Consider the following 22,375-nt stretch of genomic DNA (forward strand, 5'->3'; position numbering starts at 1 on the left):
AATAATATATGGGAGCGGTTCAACAACCCTAAAGTTTGCCAAATATTGTGCCAAACATTTTTCAAAACATGGGTTAGAAGTTTTGGAATGAGCTGATTTTTTGTGAGGAGAATCTCTATGATGAGAGATCCTCACCAAAAATCAGCTTATTCCAAAACTTCTAACCCAATCAAAAGTGATTTACAAAAATTGAACGGTCCACGATTCTTCAATTTGTAAACTAGGGTTAGAAATTTCAAAATGAGCTGATTTTTGGAGAGGATGATCTCCTCATTATAGAGATCATCCACACAAAAAATCAGCTCATTCCAAAACTTCTAACCCATGTTTTGAAAAATGTTTGGCAAACTTTAGGGCTGTTGTACTGCTCCCTATATATATATTAAGATTTATGCTACCATAAGTATTTTAAGAGTGCTTATCTACACATTGTGCGCCAACCCTCCTATAGGGACCTGACTAGTTGATTTTGGTTTCAGAGAATTGAGTTAAAAGAATTATTATAATGTTTCGAGGCATAGGAATAGTATTTTAGACCCTATTATAAATTGGAGAAGAATTAAAACAAAAACAAACAAAAAACAAAAAAAAGGTAGAATAGAAAAAAAAAAGAGTTTTTAAACAAAAAAAAAAAAAAAACAAGTAAAACCTTCAAAGCATCAAATAAAAGATAAAATAAAAAATAAAAGAATCAACCACAAAAACAAGAGAGAAATGAGTTTTTGAAAAAAAAAGCGTAGAAAAATTACATACCTCAAAACCTTAGTAAATCTTTGATTTCTTAGTTTTACTTTATCACAATCTTCATGAGAAAGTTGTAGGAACCAATGGATTTGAATTCAATGAATATTGAAGCCTCTAAGAAAAAAAAAATTTATAGGGAAATTTTTAGGTTTTAAAGAGATCTCTTAAATACAAAATACACTTCTATGGTTATGTAAATAAGAGACATTGGGAGGGTATTTGTGTAAAATAAAACAAGAAATTAAAAATAAAATTGACTCACGATTTTGGGTTATGTTGAATTTATTGGGGTGGATAGCTCATTGCATAATGAAGCATGAGGCATGAGGCATAAGCCTCAAGGCATAAACCTTTGGTAAAAATTACACCTCTAGATATATATAATTACTTGTGACACGAATCTAATTTTCGTGTCACACAAAATAGTCACAAAATCGAAACTCATTAAAACATATACAAAAGTCTAAATTTTTGCACTAGTAAAACAGTTTCTACAAAATCTAATTTGGCAGCACTAAACCAATCCATACCTCCAAACGATTTTTTAAACATTAAAAATGTAGGATGTATCATTAAAAATATAAAAACAAGTTAAACCTACAAACAAAACACTTACATTTACCAACTAACTATACATTTCTCTATACATTTATATGTATGTATAATTACCCGTGACACGAAATCTAATTTTCGTGTAACACAAAACAGTCATAAAATCTAAACTCATAAAAACAGATCCAAAAGTCTAAATTTTTGCACTAGTAAAACAGCTTCTACAAAATCTAATTTGACAACACTAAACCAACCAATCCCAAAAGAATTGGATTCTTGCACCACCTAACCAATTACAAAAAGTAAGACTTATGCACCTCCAAACGATTTTTTAAACATTAAAAATGTAGGATGTATCATTAAAAATAGAAAAACAAGTAAAACCTTTAAAGCATTAAATAAAAATTAAACATTAAAAATGTAGGATGTATCATGCCTTATACAGTATCAAACATGAAATAAGCAACAAACAAAAAACAGGTAGAATAAAACAAAAAATAAAAGAATCAAACACAAAAACAAGAAAGAAATATGAGTTGTTAAAAAAAAAAGATAGGTAAAAAATTCAAGAATATATATAGAAAAATTACATACCTCAAAACCTTAGTGGATCATTGATTTCTTGATTTTATTTGATGATAATCTTCATGAGAAAGTTGTAGGAAACAATGGATTCGAATTCGATAAATATAAAGCCTCTAAGAAGAAATTTTGGTACAGTAAATTTTAAGGTTTTAAAGTGAGATTTTGAGAGATCTCTTGAATACAAAAAATACTTCTATTTAGTATGATTACGTAAATAAGAGACATTGGGAGGGTATTTGTGTAAAATAAAATAAGAAAATAAAAAAAAAATTGACCCACGATTTTGGGTTATGTTGAAGCTATTGTGTAAGGCTCATTGCATAATGAAGTGTGAGGCATTAGGCATAAGCCTCAAGGCATAAACCCTTTGTAAAAATTACCTCTTACCATAAACAATCTACCTCTAAACAATAACAACTAATAACTTGATTTCTTGGTTCTATTTGATCACAATTTTCATAAGAAAGTTGTAGAAATGAATGGATTCGAATTCGATGAATATTGAAGCCTCTAAAAAGAAATTTTGGTATAAGAAAATTTCAAGGTTTTAAAAAGGGATTTTAAGAGATCTCTTGAATAGAAAAAATACTTCTATTTAGTAGGATTATGTAAATAAGAGATAATGGGAGGGTATCTGTGTAAAATTAAACAAGAAAAAAAAAAATTTGACCCATGATTTTTGGTTATGTTGAAGCTATTGAGATGGAAGACTCATTGCATAATAAAGCGTGCCTCAAGGCATAAACCCTTCGTAAAAATTACCTCTTACTATAGACAATCTACCTCTAACCATAATTTTAAAACAATTATTACACACTAATAACAAAGCACTAATATCTACCAACTAACTACATCACAATAACATCACCCCACGATTTTTAGTCTACTGAATTTTAATTAATTTGAGACATTGAACATTTTATGTGAGTCAATTTTTAATCCTAAAAGTAGGAATGCCCTTTTTATGTAAAAGTGATACGTCCAAAGTGTGAAAATTGGGAACACATACAAACAAGCAAAAAAAGGAACCCACTTACAATGGATTCGTGGTGAAATAACTTACCTCCCATTCTAGACGAGGGATGACTGAATCGACTCAGCCCACCGACACCAATTTCGATATACGAACTCGAGGGGCCGAGACAGTTACGTCTCTTTATCTTCCTTCCTTAAATCTATTACAATCTGGGCCTTCCCAGATAAAAGTTAAAAATTGACAAGCAATCCTTACAAAAATTCTAAAAAATAAATCCTAACAAATCTAGAAGAAATTTAACTCTTCCAAAGCATCTTCATCCTCCACCATCAGAAATTCAAACCTACAAAATCAATTTGTCAAAACCCAAATCACTAGAAAAAATCAAATTCTAAATTTCAGTCTTAAAACCAAAAAAAAATAAAGTATAATGAATTTAAAACACAAAATCTAATTGGAGACCCCATTTTCCAGAAGAAACATTAAAAAATGAAAAAACAAACCATAATCACAATAACATTTTCAACTAAAAAACTTGCATTTCTCGAACAAATAAAATAATTCACAAGAAACATACAAACCTTTTAAATTATATAAACAATCTAAGGTTTTCCAATTCTTAAAAAAAGACAAATTTTAGGAAACTCTTATCTAACTAAAACTAATAATACCTCCCTAACAATTTTTAAGGTTCAAGGACTTCTAGTGCATGTTGTTAGTAAGTTTATTTGAGATTTTGCATTAATTAAACAAATTCAACATTTCCCATTAATAACATTATCAAATCAACTCACTTGAACAACTATGAATTTTTTAAATCTAAAAGATTGAATGTGACAACTTACTAATTGATCATAAACCCTCACATTTTTTTAACCCGATTTCTAGTCCCAACTTTAAAATGAAGTTAATTTTCCAAAACAACCTTGACAAATCCATTGAGGACTAAAAAATCTCAACCAAGATGACACCAACCATAACCTTAAAATGTAACCCCAACACTCACCTCTCTACCTCCTTAAACTCGAATACTTAAACTCCTAAATTCAAAATCCGAACTCAAAACGTATAAAACCCAACTTTCAACTTACCTAAAACCCAAAGTATATAAAACATAAACCATATTCCATAAAAATCATGTACTCATAAATGAACCACTAGCCACCAAGGTTTCAAAATCAAGTCTATCGACTCATTTCATTAGGCACTAATACCAAGTTGACTCTTCCAAGTCATCTTTTCCCAAAAAGAATCCAACATCAATTAACTTGCTATGAAACGCAACTCGTCCAAAATCCAAAATCCCTAGAACATAAACCACAACCCACAAACTACTCATTATTCACACACCATCCATAAGCCACTAACCACCAAGGGTTCAAAATCAAGTAGCTCCTCATTTCAAAACACTAATACCAAGGCATCTCGTCTCAAAGAAAGACAAACATCTAACGGCTTGCTACTGAACCTTAGATTATTAACTAAACATTAATATAGAAGAAAATAAATGAACAGACCTGGGTTCTCAACGAATTGTAAACAAAATGTTATTCTTTGTACGTGCACGGCTTCAAGAAAATAGACTCCCATTTTGCTTCGTCTTCTGAAACAAGTGGATTAATGATTTGAGACATGAACACTAATCAAGAGGACCCCACAAAAGAAAAAAAGGATATCAATTTATACAAACACAAAAATTCAAAAAAAAATATACACATGTTCAATTATGCTTTGCAAGGAAGAATATTAGTTATGCAATCATAAGGTCATAAATGTTTCTATAGGGCGCAACTTGGCATATAAAAATACGTATTGAGATGGTTTGAGTGTAGATAAATGATAAGAAGTTCTTTGGTCCAGATTATTCGCATATATAAGCCACCATTAATGATGCAAACTATGATGACGTTGATGATAGTGTTATCTAGAGCATAGAAAAAGATAACAAGGCTTTCAACATAGCTTTATAAACCATTGAACAGGTGAAACACAGATTTTTGGGTCAAGTCTTTAATGATGATGATAATAACTCAGAACAAGTTAAAAAACTAAAAAGCCATGCATAAACATCAATCTCATAAAGCTGAAAAAAATATTACCTGCAACGTTAGTTGCGTTTAATTTCTCTAATAAATTCAACCAAACCTTCCAAATTTACAAGATAAAACAATTAATTAATCAGATCTTCTTCAAGCAACACTAATTGTCGTTGTCGTTGTTGATCGGATGAAGTAGAGAGCTTCAAAGACAAAATCGATTGATTTGTAATCATAGATTTTTTATTCAAGTTTAGATCTACCATCCTCGATGAAGTTGGTGGAATCGAAAATATAGGAATCAATTGTACGATCTTTGAAAAGAAATTCATTTTCTATTACCCTAGTTTGGAATGCTAGTTGCATAGATTGAAATTCTTCCTCCAGAGGATAATGATCTTGAAGAATTAAAAAAAATGTTGAAAGTATTGACATCTTTGAACCAGATTCCTACGTCAACTTCCCAACCTAGCAAAAGAACCTATTCAAGCCTAGTTGGCATGCACTTTTAGTACTTCCATACTTACAATAAGGCTTCACATATTTAGAGAGCTCAATACCCTTGTATTGCTTTAATTTTAACAAAAAATACTAGAAGTTGCACCAAAAAAAAAAAGAAAAAGAAAAGGAAAACAGATAACAAAACAGAAACAACTGAAAAATATATTACATATGTAGCATATAATTTTCTATGATAAGTGTGTGATTATTGAAGAGAAATATGTACCCAAAAAAAAAAAAACGGAAGACCTAGTTGTGATTTAAAGAGAGGAGAACCAACCTTATTGAGAGTTCGGACTATAGCAAAACAAAGCACTGGCTTGGATGAACTCAAAAAGAGTTGTAGAATAGTGATGAAATCAATTCTTGGTTGGTCACACCACTCAACTCTATTATTTCTCTCGCAACTTCTAAAATCACCATTACGTTCCATACAACCCTCAAGATAATCATAGAAAGGACTAGCCACTGTTTGTGCTCAAACCCGATTCACGCATTACCTGCACAATTGTTGTTTAATTACAGCAATAGTAAATCAAAACTCGAGAAATTGAGAAAGCAACTTCAGCTAAAACTAGAGAAATTGTCCAGTACAGAAAAAGGAGCACGAAATTTGAAGAATAAGTTACACACTTTACAAGTTTACAAAAGACCCCAACGTCACCCATGACTCAAGAGAGAACTCACCAAAGCTGGAAAGATGCGTCTATCCAACTCCTTGGAGCTGCTCTACAGTATCAAGGAACTAGATATACAAATACCATTGGATTCCAGTGTATCATTTCATAGTTTTACATTGCATTCACCCACATCTACTTTCATACTTCCATCAACCAACACTACTTTGCCTACAAATAACTATACCAAGAAAATTCCTTCTTGAATAAGCAATTAATTCATTCAAAACCAATGCAAACGTAAAATAGAGGCCAAATTCACTAGTTTTGGGAAACCAAAATTACAGCAATTGTAAATTGAAAGGGCCCTCATTGTTTATTATTATTATTTTTAATAGGTACAAGCATGTATTAGAGAAAAATGAAGTATACTAGGAGGTTGATATGATAATTCTATCACAAACAAAAGGAAACGAACTGCGGCAAAATACACTTGCTCCCATCTTAATATGAAATCCCAAAAGAATCGAAGTCTAATTCTTTGAACAAGTCATCTCTAATTTGGACAGGAATTATTGACTATGATACTTACATGGAGTTAACATTCCAACCCTACTCTAAATCTCTTGTAAATGGGTACTTAAGAAGACATGTGGTTACTTTTATGACAAGCAACAATATCTAAAAACAATGTACAAGATTAGGATCTGATTAATTAGACACAAACATGGTCATGTACAGTGGATGAGCTTCATCTCTGGCACATTCAACCATACATTTTTCTACAAGTGTTTAGACCCACTAAGTGCAAAACTTAAAATACACATTAATTCATATAGAACCAACTTCAAGCAAAGACAAGATTACTTGTTGGGGTCATGGAATTTTGGTTTCAAGAGGAACTTAATGACTAGGAGCTCACTAGTGTGGAGAGGCATTCGGAGATCATTGTGATTTTTAAACCTATCTCAATGCCACCACTACCAAATAATTAAAGGCCCATCAAAGTTACACCAATAAAAGTAGACCAAAACTTATGATTAGAAAAACATATTATGATTAGAAAAACAAGAGTTTAGGGAGAGTTATAAGTATTTCTGAAACAAAACTTATTTGCAAAGATGGATGTATCTACACTTCTCTAAATATTTTTACCATTATCCTAAACCACCCTCTACACAAGATATTGTAATTCGCCTGTTTATAAAACCAAACATAGATATTCAAAAACATATTTACAAAAATGGATATCTCTGCGTGCCGCACCATATACACAATCTATTAGATTATACTACCAAACATAGATCTTCATCTATATAATCCATAATACCAAACATACATATTGATACTAAGAGTGTGACAACATAAATTCTATTGGGGGACTACTTCTAATGGCTTGCTAAACACAGTGGGGAATGATTGGTTGCATGCAAACAAAGGGTGGTGCAAAGTCAAAAATTTTCAAAAATTGCACAAGTTTGAGATCTAAGCGAATGCATTCACTATAACACTTTCTAAAGTGGTATAGTGAATGCATTCACTATTGCCTAAGCAAATGCATTCACTTGTGGGGTAATGTACTCTCCATACTTAACGATTTTTCAAATCACATTTTATATAGCGAACACATTCACTTTCAGGGTTACGATTTATCAATCGTAAAAATAACATTTGTTGTATATGACAGCGAATGTCAAGAAAAATTCACATTGAAATTAAATCTTACCACCTTTGCAACCTCAGCTTCATCACCTGAAACACCAATATATTTGAGGGTTAGTAAGTATGCTAATGATGTGATCTTGTTAGGCGAAACCATATTTAACACAATTATAGTGGATTTGGTTTTGTGTAATTGTAAAGGATAATTGGTTCTATGAGAATCCTATCTTGTAGTACCCTTCTCATGATATAATATTTCACATCAACAAATAAAACTACACAGGGTCCATACAACAAATAGAAAAATGTAGTAAACATGAAATTCAGAAAACGTTAGTTGACTTTATGGAACAGAAAACATACTTAACCATCAAATTTAGAATGTCTGTCGCATGACGATCTCCACATTGATTTTGATTTCCATAATTCTGACAAGTAGCAACATATGTGAATTTCATGTCAGCCACAGCCTCTAGTTGAACATAGAGTGATCTCTGGCTCTTCTTCTCTTCCTCTGATAGAACAATAATTGCCTTGTAGCCTTCCAAAATCTCTATATGTTCAAAATGAAAAGAATCACAACATAATCACCCAAAAAAAGATTAACCACATCACTAGAAACATTGCAAAAGAAGTTTTGTTGTGGTTACCACTTTCAGAAGCCATGTCAAGAAAATCTTGAAGCTTCAAATCCCTCCAATAGTAAATCATTCCTTTAACTAAAAAACCAATACCGTTCATAAAAATCAACACACTAGGTACCATAAGAAATTAAAGGAGAAAAAAATTCATCGGCTACCTATTCTGCACAATGTTTGTCCTCTAAGGGAGACCCAATGACGGAGATGCGAGATGTTTTCTTCATTTTCCATAACCTCACTTGCACTTTTACAATTAAACCTCTCCATTAATCAGAAAGTAGTGCTCTTGATTTATTTTGGACATATTTAAAACCTGAGAAATTTTTTTGTAGGTAAACAGCAAGTAAAATAATTTAAGATCAGCAATTACTCTATTTTACAAAGAACATGAAAAATAGCTTAAAAACAAGAAAGTGCATGGCATCAAATATTTCTCTAGAGAATCACTCTATTTAAACATTCTATTTTAATCACCCTACTTAAAACATTCTTCTGGGTGGGATGGCATGGGGTAGGGTGTGATTCTATAGACAAGAATAGCAAGAGGGATTTTCAAAAAATGGGACAACTGTACAGTAATAAGTGGATAGGCGTGCGCATTCTAACGTTACACATAGATGCATAAGTACCAACTGAAGCAATAAAGGTTTTAGGTGAAGATATGAAAAGTGCATGTTTAAAAATTAAAATAAATTTAATCTAAGTTTCACCATGAGATCTAATATATATAAATATAATTGGGGCGGGGTACATCAAAACTATCCCCGCCCCGAAATGGAATTGATTTTTTCATTTCTAGTAACATAACCACCTCGAAATCATTTAAAAGTGGGAAAAATCGACCCTCTAGGGGTGGGTCGAGGCACCGGCGAGAGGGAGCAAAATTTCCATCCCTAGTAGGATTGGATTGGTGCATAAATTGCACCAATAATCATCAACTTCAAATAATAAAAATGAAAAATATAAGCAAATAAAAGACATTGGGTTCACAGATGCAACTTTCATAGAGAGTGACTGAAAAATAAGAGAGCAACCTGACTAATCATAAAAAATAACTTGCAGTAACTTATCTTAACATGAAAATTAAAATTAAACTGACAAACAAAATACCTCAGATGTAGCTAACGCTTAAGGCAAAAAGGTGCACAAGTTTAGTAGACAGAACTTGCACTCTTAGTATCTTCAAGATGTCAAATGTTTATCAAAAGAAAAATAATACAACCAAGTAAAAGTAGAAATATGGAAGTACTTTGTGAATGTGTATTGATTAGACCTACAAATCAAGTTGAATGAATGCGTATAGAACCATTTATTGGGTTATTAGGTCCAAAAGTATTCTACAAGACACTGGATATCAAGATTTGTGTGTCTAGGGATGAAGCAAATTGTTATTGTCATTATATCAAATAATAATTAAGGAGATAGATTTTTCAATCCAGCAGCTAAGAATCTAGGAATCTAATAGGCTGCCATCAAATGTACATATGCTTTAATGCAAAATCAATTATCAAAGAAGCACTGGAAGTAGCAACAAAATCCAGTACTCCCAAAGTTTCTTAATCTAAAAAAAATCATCTGCAACCAAAAAAACTAAATAGGAAAAAAAATTAGTGCAAATGGAAACAACGACCTTGTGAATAATATCAGATAAAATACAAAATGAAATACTACATTAGTAATATCTATTAATCAACAAATTAACTTTGCCAATCAAGTAAAAAAAATTATATTGGAAATAAGTTGCATAAAATTCATAACCAGAATCAAATTCCAAATTCCAATCTTAAAACCAAATAAAAAAAGTAAATAATGAATCTAAAACACAAAATCTAATTGGAGACCCCATTTTCTAGAAGAAACATTAAAAAATGAAAAGATAAACCATAATCAAACCCAAATAATTACTCAAATAACTATCACAATAACATTTTCAACTAAAAAACTTGCATTTCTCGAACAAATGAAATAATTCACAAAAAACATACAAACCTTATAAATTGTACAAACAAACTAATAACACCTCCCTAACAATTTTTAGGGTTCAAGGACTTCTAGTACATGTGTTGTTAGTAAGTTTATTTGAGATGTTAATGTAAATGCCCGAGCTTACGGCACGGTTTGGAAACAAAATCGGTGTTAATATAAGGTACACCAATTTTTCCCAAGCTTGAAGTCATGAACTAATGGATAAAAGGTAGATCATCATGGTAATTCATATTGCATTTAATAGTTAATGGGATATGGCTGTAAGCTAGGAGTCTTTTCTTCTTTTCTAGGGATAGTATAATTTATTCGTTGTTTTTGGTAATAAATACTAATATAGAGGATTGCTAATGATTTACAACACCAAGATTTTGTGTTCTAAAGATGTTCAAAACATTGGGCTGACTACGACTCCTAGCAACTAACCATGAAAACAATGAGAAAATATTGATCTACAAAAATAAAAGCATAATAAGTCATTAAATATTGATAATTGGTCACTACTTCCTGTACTTGCAACAATTTTTGGGAGTGAATCCAAGAACTACAAGAGTATAGCATGCACTTTTAGGAAATTTCTGTGAAAAGACAAGTGAGATGTCTCCGTATGCACAATTATGGAGTACAACAGAGAATTATCTAAAAATTCTATAATTACATAAGGTTGACATCACTATCCATTATACACATCAGAGGCTATGTTTGATTGGTAGCATGTAGTTTTCTAAAAGAATTTTTTTTTTGTGAAAATGAGATTTTGAAATGTTTACACTCCTATACGAAGATAGGGGAATCAGTGAGGGCCTAAGAGAGAGATTCTATCAGTTTTGGGGGAGAATGGAAAACTTTTTCTTAACAAATAACTTAATTTAAATGAAAAATAACTAAATCTCATATTTATAGGATCTGAATCGATCTTCTCCAGAAAACATAAACATTTGGAACAAAAAAAAATTGCTAGGTATTTCGAACAAAATTAAATCAATCTAAAAGAAGAAAAAAAAAACTGACTAGACATGGTGGCCTTCGATTTCACCTCCTTTCATTGCAGGAAAACAATCATATCAGCAAGAATTGGCAATGATTTGGTCAATAAATCAGTGAAAATAGATCGAAATCAGATTGGATTAACGAATGCGGTGGGTTAGAATTACCCTCTAGGGTTAGGGTTCGGCAAAGGAGTGTGAAACGAGAAAAGGAAGAAATCATAGCAAATGTTAAAATTCAATTAGACTTATCAAAATGAAGTTTGGATTTGGATGGGGTTTTAAATTTTTTGCTACGTTAGAGATCCAACACTAGTGCTGGCAATGGGTCGGGTGTGGGTTGAATGAAGCTATTTCCATATCCTTAAATTGAGCCATGTAAAATACCCAGACAACAAGAAGCTGGAGGACCAAGCATTTATGAAGATTAATCACCTGATCCTTCAAGGTTATTGCAGTTTGAGTTCCCACTTCAATTGTTTGCTCCACAACCTACACATCAATCTTTAAGGTGAGGACACACTGATCATAGCGGATTATTAAGCAAAAAATAAAATGTTTCCAAGTCAATTCTACACCATTTTTTAGCATTCAATAGCCTGATCAGTCTCATTCATCTTGTTTCTCCCAGCATAAATAAGTTCTTGATTAGACATTGCTACAAGACAATCCAAGTCAACAGCAATAAGATGTATAGACAAAACCAAAGGCACTGTAGGCAAGCTCACTTCAAGGCAAGGCTCTCATAAGGAGAGGCATTTTCCCCCAAAAGCTTATTTCGATTAGTCTATATCAAATACCCAAAGAGAATCAACACAAAACTAGAAATCTACACAAATTAGCATGGGTATTTTGGTTTAAAAGCTTCCTAGGAATTTTTGGATACATACAGGGACCATTGACAAACAGCTGTCTTGATATGCATCGATTGTTTATCTCTTCACTACTCAAGCTGAGAAAACATACTAAATTATACATAATTATGTACTTGAGACATGCATCCAATACATACATAAGAGAATTCTGACTACATTTTCGTCCGTATCCAAAATTCCAACGTTGTCCGAGTAGAAAGATTCCTGTTTCGGATTGGCGTTCCTTGTCGAAAACGGCAAACAACGGGACGCTCCGCCGGGGCGACCGTTCCCATCGAAAACTCGAAATTTCTAACCATTTATTCAGACGCCCGTATCTCACTCTCCGCTCGACTCGAAAAATCCGTAGCGCATACCCACTCGTCCGTACGAATGTTAGCTACGTCACCATGTTCCCGGATTTCGTCTCGCAGGCTGGGATCCTTTCCGAAGAAGGTGATTTCCGTGGGGATACACCTTTTTCAGAAAAAGACACGTGCGATTTCAAATGGTCGTATCTCATGGTCCGTATTTCGGTTTTTAACGAAATCAATGCCCAATCGTCCGTATCGAAAATTCCGACGTTGTCCGAGTAGAAAGATTCCTGTTTCGGATTGGCGTTCCTTGCCGAAAATGGCAAACAACGGGACGCTCCGCCGGGGCGACCGTTCCCATCGAAAACTCAAAATTTCTGATATTTTTTCAGACGCCCGTATCTCACTCTTCGCTCAACTCGAAAAATCCGTAGTGCATATCCACTCGTCCGTATGGATGTCAGCTACGTCACCATGTTCCTGGATTTTGTTCCACAGGCCGGGATCCTTTCTGAAGAAGGTGATTTTCGTGGGGGTACACCTTTTTCAGAAAAAGACACGTGCGATTTCAAATGGTTGTATCTCATGGTCCGTATTTCGGTTTTTAACGAAATCCACGCCCAATCGTCCGTATCAAAAATTCTGACATTGACTAAGTAGAAAGATTCCTGTTTCGGATTGGCGTTCCTTGCCGAAAATGGCAAACAACAGGACGCTCCGCCGGGGAGACCGTTCCCATCGAAAACTCAAAATTTCTGACGTTTTTTCAGACGCCCGTATCTAACTCTCCGCCGGGCTGGAAAAATCCTTAGCTCATACCCACTCGTCCGTACGGATGTTAGCTACGTCACCATGTTCCCGGATTTCGTCCCGCAGGCCAGGATCCTTTCCGAAGAAGGTGATTTCCCTAGGTACACCTTTTTCTAAAAAAGACACGTGCGATTTCAAATGGTCGTATCTCATGGTCCGTATTTCAATTTTTAACGAAATCATCGCCCAATCGTCCGTATCGAAAATTTCGACCTTGACCGAGTAGAAAAATTCCCATTTCGGATTGGCGTTCCCTGTCGAAAATGGCAAACAACTGGACGCTTCGCCGGGGCGACCGTTCCCATCGAAAACTCAAAATTTCTGACGTTTTTTCAGACGCCCGTATCTCACTCTCCGTTTGACTCAAAAAATCCGTAGCACATACCCACTCGACCGTACGGATGTTAGCTAGGTCACCATGTTCCCGGATTTCATCCCGCAGGCCGGGATCCTTTTCGAAGAAGGTGATTTCTGTGGGGTACACCTTTTTTAGAAAAAGACACGTACGATTTCAAATGGTTGTATCTCATGGCCCGTATTTCGGTTTTTAACGAAATCCACGCCCAATCGTCCGTATCGAAAATTCTGACGTTGAATGAGTAGAAAGATTCCTATTTCGGATTGGCGTTCCTTGCCGAAAATGGCAAACAACAGGACGCTCCGCCGGGGCGACCGTTCCTATCAAAAACTAAAAATTTCTGATGTTTTTTCAGACGCCCGTATCTAACTCTCCGCTCGACTGGAAAAATCCATAGCGCATACCCACTCGTCCATACGGATGTTAGCTACGTCACCATGTCCCCGGATTTCGTCCCGCAGGCTGGGATCCTTTCCGAAGAAGGTGATTTCCGTGGGTACAACTTTTTCAGAAAAAGACACGTGCGATTTCAAATGGTCGTATCTCATGGCCCGTATTTCGGTTTTTAACGAAATCATAGTCCAATCATCTGTATCGAAAATTTCGACGTTGTCCGAGTAGAAAGATTCCTGTTTCGGATTGGCGTTCCTTGCCGAAAATGGCAAACAATGGGACGCTCCACCGGGATGATCGTTCCCATCGAAAACTCAAAATTTCTGACGTTTTTTCAGACGCTCGTATCTCACTGTCCGCTCGACTCGAAAAATCCGTAGCACATACCCAGTCGTCCGTAAAGATGTTAGTTACGTCACCATGTTCCCAGATTTCGTCCCGCAGGCAGGGATCCTTTCCGAAGAAGGTGATTTCCGTGGGGTACACCTTTTTCAGAAAAAGACAAGTGCGATTTTGAAATGGTCGTATCTCATGGCCCGTATTTCAGTTTTTAACGAAATCCACGCCCAATCGTCCGTATCGAAAATTTTGACGTTGTCCGAGGAGAAAGATTCCAGTTTTGGATTGGCGCTCCTTGTCAAATATGACAAACAACGAGACGCTCCGTCGGGGCGACCGTTCCCGTCGAAAACTCAAAATTTCTTACTTTTTTCAGACGCCTGTATCTCAGTCTCCGCTACACTCGAAAAATCCGTAGCGCATACCCACTCCTCCGTACGGATGTTAGCTACATCACCATGTTCCCGAATTTCGTCTCGCAGGCCAGGATCCTTTCCGAAGAAGGTGATTTCTGTGGGGGTACACCTTTTTCAGAAAAAGACACGTGCGATTTCAAATGGTCGTATCTCATGACTCGTATTTCGGTTCTTAACGATATCCACGCCCAATCGTCTGTATCGAAAATTCCGACGTTGTTCGAGTAGAAAGATTCCTATTTCGGATTGGCGTTCCTTGCCGAAAATGGCAAACAATGGGACGCTCCTCCGAGGCGACCGTTTCCATCGAAAACTCAAAATTTTTGACGTTTTTTCAGACGCCCGTATCTCACTCTCTGCTCCACTCGAAAATCCGTAGCGCATACCCACTCGTCCGTACGGATGTTAACTACGTCACCATGTTCCCGGATTTCATCTCGCAGGCCGGGATCCTTTCCGAAGAAGGTGATTTCCGTGGGGGTACACCTTTTTCAGAAAAAGACACGTGCGATTTCAAATGGTCGTATCTCATGGCCCGTATTTCGGTTCTTAACGAAATCCACGCCCAATCGTCCGTATCGGAAATTTCGACGTTGTTCAAGTAGAAAGATTTTTGTTTCGGATTGGCGTTCCTTACCGAAAATGGCAAACAACGGGACGCTCCGCCGGGGTTACATTTCCTGTCGAAAACTCAAAATTTCTAACGTTTTTTTAGACGCCCGTATCTCACTCTCCGCTCCACTCGAAAAATCCGTAGGGCATACCCACTCGTCCGTACGGATGTTAGCTACATCACCATGTTCCCGGATTTTGGCCCGCAGGCCGGGATCCTTTCCGAAGAAAGTGATTTCCGTGGGGGTACACCTTTTTCAGAAAAAGACATGTGCGATTTCAAATGGTCGTATCTCATGGGCCGTATTTCAGTTCTTAACGAAATCCATGCCCAATCATCCGTATCGAAAATTCTGACGTAGTCCGAGTAGAAAGATTCCTGTTTCGGATTGGCGTTCCTTGCCGAAAATGGCAAATAACGGGACGCTCCGTCGAGGCGACCGATCCCATCGAAAACTCAAAATTTCTGACGTTTTTTCAGACGCCCGTATCTCACTCTCTGCTCCACTCGAAAAATCCGTAGCGCATACCCACTCGTTCGTACGGATGTTAACTACGTCACCATGTTCCCGGATTTCGTCTCGCAGGCCGGGATCCTTTCCGGAGAAGGTGATTTTCGTGGGGGTACACCTTTTTCAGAAAAAGACACGTGCGATTTTAAATGGTCGTATCTCATGGCCCGTATTTCGGTTCTTAACGAAATCCACGCCCAATCATCTATATCGAAAATTTTGACGTTGTTCGGGTAGAAAGATTCCTATTTCGGATTGGCGTTCCTTGCCGAAAATGGCAAACAACGGGACGCTCCGTCGGGGTGACATTTCCTGTCGAAAACTCAAAATTTCTAACATTTTTTTAGACGCCCGTATCTCACTCTCCGCTCCACTCGAAAAATCCGTAGGGCATACCCACTCGTCCGTACGGATGTTAACTACATCACCATGTTCCCAGATTTCGTCCCGCAAGCCGGGATCCTTTCCGAAGAAGGTGATTTCCGTGGGAGTACACCTTTTTCAGAAAAAGACACGTACGATTTCAAATGGTCGTATCTCATGGCCCGTATTTCAGTTTTTAACGAAATCATCGCCCAATCGTCCGTATCGAAAATTCCGACGTTGTCCGAGGAGATAGATTCTAGTTTTGGTTTGGCGCTCCTTTTCGAAAATGACAAACAACGAGACGCTCCGTCAGGCCGACCGTTCCGGTCGAAAACTCGAAATTTCTAACGTTTTTTCAAACGCCCGTATCTCACTCTCCGCTCGATTCGAAAAATCCATAACGCATACCCACTCGTCCGTACGGATGTTAGCTATGTCACCATGTTCCGGATTTCGTCCCGCCGGCCGGGATCTTTTCCGAAAAAGGTGATTTCCGTGGGGATACACTTTTTTCAGAAAAAGACACGTGCGATTTCAAATGGTCGTATCTCATGGCCCGTATTTCGGTTTTTAACGAAATCAATGCCCAATCGTCCGTATCAAAAATTCCGACGTTGTCTGAGTAGAAAGATTCCTGTTTCTGATTGGCGTTCCTTGCCAAAAATGGCAAACAACGGGACGCTCCGCCGGGGCGACCGTTCCCATCGAAAACTCAAAATTTTTGATATTTTTTCAGACGCCCGTATCTCACTCTTCGCTCAACTCGAAAAATCCGTAGTGCATATCCACTCGTCCGTATGGATGTCAGCTACGTCACCATGTTCCCTGATTTTGTTCCACAGGCCGGGATCCTTACTGAAGAAGGTGATTTTCGTGGGGGTACACCTTTTTCAGAAAAAGACACGTGCGATTTCAAATGGTCGTATCTCATGGTCCGTATTTCGGTTTTTAACGAAATCCACGCCCAATCGTCCGTATCAAAAATTCTGACATTGACTGAGTAGAAAGATTCCTGTTTCGGATTGGCGTTCCTTGCCGAAAATGGCAAACAACAGGACGCTCCGCCGGGGAGACCGTTCCCATCGAAAACTCAAAATTTCTGATGTTTTTTCAGACGCCCGTATCTAACTCTCTGCTGGACTGGAAAAATCCTTAGCTCATACCCACTCGTCCGTACAGATGTTAGCTACGTCACCATGTTCCAGGATTTCGTCCCGCAGGCCAGGATCCTTTCCGAAGAAGGTGATTTCCCTAGGTACACCTTTTTCTAAAAAAGACACGTGCGATTTCAAATGGTCGTATCTCATGGTCCGTATTTCAATTTTTAACGAAATCATCGCCCAATCGTCCGTATCGAAAATTCCGACCTTGACCGAGTAGAAAGATTCCCATTTCGGATTGGCGTTCCCTGTCGAAAATGGCAAACAACTGGACGCTCCGCTGGGGCGACCGTTCCCATCGAAAACTCAAAATTTCTGACGTTTTTTCAGACGCCCGTATCTCACTCTCCGCTTGACTCAAAAAATCCGTAGCACATACCCACTCGACCGTACGGATGTTAGCTAGGTCACCATGTTCCCGGATTTCATCCCGCAGGCCGGGATCCTTTTCGAAGAAGGTGATTTCCGTGGGGTACACCTTTTTTAGAAAAAGACACGTACGATTTCAAATGGTTGTATCTCATGGCCCGTATTTCGGTTTTTAACGAAATCCACGCCCAATCGTTCGTATCGAAAATTCTAACGTTGACTGAGTAGAAAGATTCCTATTTCGGATTGGCGTTCCTTGCCGAAAATGGCAAACAACAGGACGCTCCGCCGGGGCGACCGTTCCTATCAAAAACTAAAAATTTCTGATGTTTTTTCAGACGCCCGTATCTAACTCTCCGCTCGACTGGAAAAATCCATAGCGCATACCCACTCGTCCATACGGATGTTAGCTACGTTACCATGTCCCCGGATTTCGTCCCGCAGGCTGGGATCCTTTCCGAAGAAGGTGATTTCCGTGGGTATAACTTTTTTAGAAAAAGACACGTGCGATTTCAAATGGTCGTATCTCATGGCCCGTATTTCGGTTTTTAACGAAATCATAGTCCAATCATCTGTATCGAAAATTTCAACGTTGTCCGAGTAGAAAGATTCCTGTTTCGGATTGGCGTTCCTTGCCGAAAATGGCAAACAATGGGACGCTCCACCGGGACGACCGTTCCCATCGAAAACTCAAAATTTCTGACGTTTTTTCAGACGCTCGTATCTCACTGTCCGTTTGACTCGAAAAATCCGTAGCACATACCCAGTCGTCCGTAAAGATGTTAGTTACGTCACCATGTTCCCAGATTTCGTCCAGTAGGCAGGGATCCTTTCCGAAGAAGGTGATTTCCGTGGGTACACCTTTTTCAGAAAAAGACAAGTGCGATTTTGAAATGGTCGTATCTCATGGCCCGTATTTCAGTTTTTAACGAAATCCACGCCCAATCGTCCGTATCGAAAATTCTGACGTTGTCCGAGGAGAAAGATTCCAGTTTTGGAATGGCGCTCCTTGTCAAATATGACAAACAACGAGACGCTCCGTCGGGGCGACCGTTCCCGTCGAAAACTCAACATTTCTTACTTTTTTCAGACGCCTGTATCTCAGTCTCCGCTACACTCGAAAAATCCGTAGCGCATACCCACTCGTCCGTACGGATGTTAGCTACATCACCATGTTCCCGAATTTCGTCCCGCCGGTCGGGATTCTTTCTGAAGAAGGTGATTTCCGTGGGGGTACACCTTTTTCAGAAAAAGACACGTGCGATTTCAAATGGTCGTATCTCATGGACCGTATGTCGGTTTTTAACGAAATCCACGCCCAATCGTCCGTATCAAAAATTTCGACGTTGTCCGAGCAGAAAGATTCCTGTTTAAGATTGGCGCTCATTGCCGAAAATTACAAACAACGAGACGCTCCGTCGGGGCGACCATTCCCGTCAAAAACTCGAAATTTCTAAATTTTTTCAGACGCCCGTATCTCACTCTCCGCTCGACTCGAAAAATCCGTAACGTATACCCACTCGTCCGTACGGATGTTAGCTATGTCACCATGTTCCCGGATTTCATCCCGCCGGCTAGGATCCTTTCCGAAGAAGGTGATTTCCGTGGGGGTACATCTTTTTTAGAAAAAGACACGTGCGATTTCAAATGGTCGTATCTCATGGACCGTATTTTGGTTTTTAACGAAATCCACGCCCAATCGTCCATATCGAAAATTTCGACATTGTTCGAGGAGAAAGATTCCTATTTCGGATTGGCGCTCCTTGCCGAAAATGACAAACAACGAGATGCTCCGTCGGAGCGACCGTTCCCGTCGAAAACTTAAAATTTCTAACATTTTCTCAGACGCCCGTATCTCACTCTCCGCTCGACTCGAAAAATCCGTAACGCATACCCACTCGTCCGTACGGATGTTAGCTACGTCACCATGATTCGGATTTCGTCCCGCCGGCCGGGATCCTTTCCGAAGAAGGTGATTTCCGTGGGGGTACACCTTTTTCAGAAAAAGACACGTACGATTTCAAATGGTCGTATCTCATGGACCGTATTCCGGTTTTTAACGAAATCCACGTCAAATCATCCGTATCGAAAATTCCGACGTTGTCCGAGTAGAAAGATTCCAGTTTTGGATTGGCGCTCCTTGCCGAAAATGACAAACAACGAGACGCTCCGTCGGGGCGACCGTTCCGGTCGAAAACTCGAAATTTCAGACTTTTTTCAGACGCCCGTATCTCAAACTCCGCTCGACTCATAAAATCCGTAACGCATACCCACTCATCCGTACGGATGTTAGCTACGTCACCATGTTTCCGGATTTCGTCCCGCCGGCCGGGATCCTTTCCGAAGAAGGTGATTTTCGTGGGGTACACCTTTTTCAGAAAAAGACACGTGCGATTTCAAATAGTCGTATCTCATGAACCGTATTTCGGTTTTTAACAAAATTCACGCCCAATCGTCCGTATCGAAAATTTTAACGTTGTTCGAGGAGAAAGATTCCTATTTCGGATTGGCGCTCCTTGCAAAAAATGACAAACAACGAGACGTTCCGTCGGGGAGACCGTTCCCGTCGAAAACTCAAAATTTCTGACGTTTTTTCAGATGCACGTATCTCACTGTCCGCTCGATTCGAAAAATTCGTAACGTATATCCACTCGTCCGTACGGATATTAGCTACGTCACCATGTTCCTGGATTTCGTCCCGCCGGCCGGGATCCTTTCTGAAGAAGGTGATTTCCGTGGGGTACACCTTTTTAAGAAAAAAAACACGTGCGATTTTAAATGGTCGTATCGCATGGACCGTATTTCAGTTTTTAACGAAATCCAGGCCCAATCATCCGTATCGAAAATTTCAACGTTGTCCGAGGAGAAAGATTCCTATTTAAGATTGGTGCTCCTTGCAGAAAATGACAAACAACGAGACGCTCCATCGGGGAGACCGGTACTGTCGAAAACTCAAAATTTCTGAAGTTTTTTCAGACGACCGTATCTCACTTTCCGCTAGACTCGAAAAAACCGTAACGCATACCCACTCGTCCGTACGGATGTTAGCTACATCACCATGTTCCCGAATTTCATCCCGCCGGCCGGGATCCTTTCTGAAGAATATGATTTCTGTGGGGTACACCTTTTTCAGAAAAATACACGTCCGATTTCAAATGGTCGTATCTCATGGACCGTATTTCAGTTTTTAAAGAAATCGACGCCCAATCGTCCGAATCGAGAATTTCGACGTTGTTCGAGGAGAAAGATTCCTATTTCGGATTGGCGCTCCTTGCCGAAAATGGCAAACAACGGGATGCTCGGTCCGGGCGACCGTTCCCGTCGAAAACTCGAAATTTCTGACATTTATTCAGACGCCCGTATCTCACTCTCCGCTCGACTCGAAAAATCCGTGGTGCATACCCACTCGTCCGTACGGATGTTAGCTACGTCACCAAGTTCCCGGATTTCGTCCCGCAGGCGCGGATCCTTTCCGAATAAGGTGATTTCCGCGGGGTACACCTTTTTCTTGAAAAGATGTGTCCGAGTTCAAATGGTCGTATCTCATGGCCGGGATCTCGGTTTTTAACGAAATCGACGCCCAATCGTCCGTATCGAAAATCCCGGCGTTGTCCGAGCAGAAAGATTCTGGTTTCGGGTTGGCGCTCCTTGCCGAAAATGGCAAACAACGGGATGCTCGGTCCGGGCGACCGTTCCCGTCGAAAACTCGAAATTTCTGACATTTATTCAGACGCCCGTATCTCACTCTCCGCTCGACTCGAAAAATCCGTGGTGCATACCCACTCGTCCGTACGGATGTTAGCTACGTCACCATGTTCCCGGATTTCGTCCCGCAGGCCCGGATCCTTTCCGAATAAGGTGATTTCCGCGGGGTACACCTTTTTCTTGAAAAGATGTGTCCGAGTTCAAATGGTCGTATCTCATGGCCGGGATCTCGGTTTTTAACGAAATCGACGCCCAATCGTCCGAATCAAGAATTTCGACGTTGTCCGAGCAGAAAGATTCTGGTTTCGGATTGGCGCTCCTTGCCGAAAATGGCAAACAACGGGATGCTCGGTCCGGGCGACCGTTCCCGTCGAAAACTTGAAATTTCTGACATTTATTCAGACGCCCGTATCTCACTCTCCGCTCGACTCGAAAAATCCGTGGTGCATACCCACTCGTCCGTACGGATGTTAGCTACGTCACCAAGTTCCCGGATTTCGTCCCGCAGGCGCGGATCCTATCCGAATAAGGTGATTTCCGCGGGGTACACCTTTTTCTTGAAAAGAAGTGTCCGAGTTCAAATGGTCGTATCTCATGGCCGGGATCTCGGTTTTTAACGAAATCGACGCCCAATCGTCCGAATCGAGAATTTCGACGTTGTTCGAGGAGAAAGATTCCTATTTCGGATTGGCGCTCCTTGCCGAAAATGGCAAACAACGGGATGCTCGGTCCGGGCGACCGTTCCCGTCGAAAACTTGAAATTTCTGACATTTATTCAGACGCCCGTATCTCACTCTCCGCTCGACTCGAAAAATCCGTGGTGCATACCCACTCGTCCGTACGGATGTTAGCTACGTCACCAAGTTCCCGGATTTCGTCCCGCA

The 22,375-nt window shown here is 38.8% G+C and overlaps 2 long non-coding RNA genes across 2 annotated transcripts; both read right to left on the reverse strand.

The window, feature by feature from the left end:
* Positions 1-5,600: 5,600 nt before the first annotated feature.
* LOC147381815 (uncharacterized) lies at positions 5,601-8,180 on the reverse strand. The gene is made up of 3 exons (XR_015174324.1): positions 8,037-8,180; positions 7,738-7,763; positions 5,601-5,894 (listed from the first exon to the last, which is right to left on the reverse strand). It is a non-coding gene; the product is annotated as an uncharacterized LOC147381815 (long non-coding RNA).
* A 50-nt stretch (positions 8,181-8,230) lies between these two features.
* On the reverse strand, positions 8,231-12,073 carry LOC147381816 (uncharacterized). The gene is made up of 3 exons (XR_015174325.1): positions 11,719-12,073; positions 8,473-8,627; positions 8,231-8,392 (listed from the first exon to the last, which is right to left on the reverse strand). It is a non-coding gene; the product is annotated as an uncharacterized LOC147381816 (long non-coding RNA).
* Between the last annotated feature and the right edge of the window lie 10,302 nt (positions 12,074-22,375).

The sequence above is a fragment of the Akebia trifoliata genome, unplaced genomic scaffold (assembly GCF_017979445.1).
Source record: "Akebia trifoliata isolate Shusen 1 unplaced genomic scaffold, ASM1797944v1 Contig00243, whole genome shotgun sequence".
NCBI classification, from domain to species: domain Eukaryota; kingdom Viridiplantae; phylum Streptophyta; class Magnoliopsida; order Ranunculales; family Lardizabalaceae; genus Akebia; species Akebia trifoliata.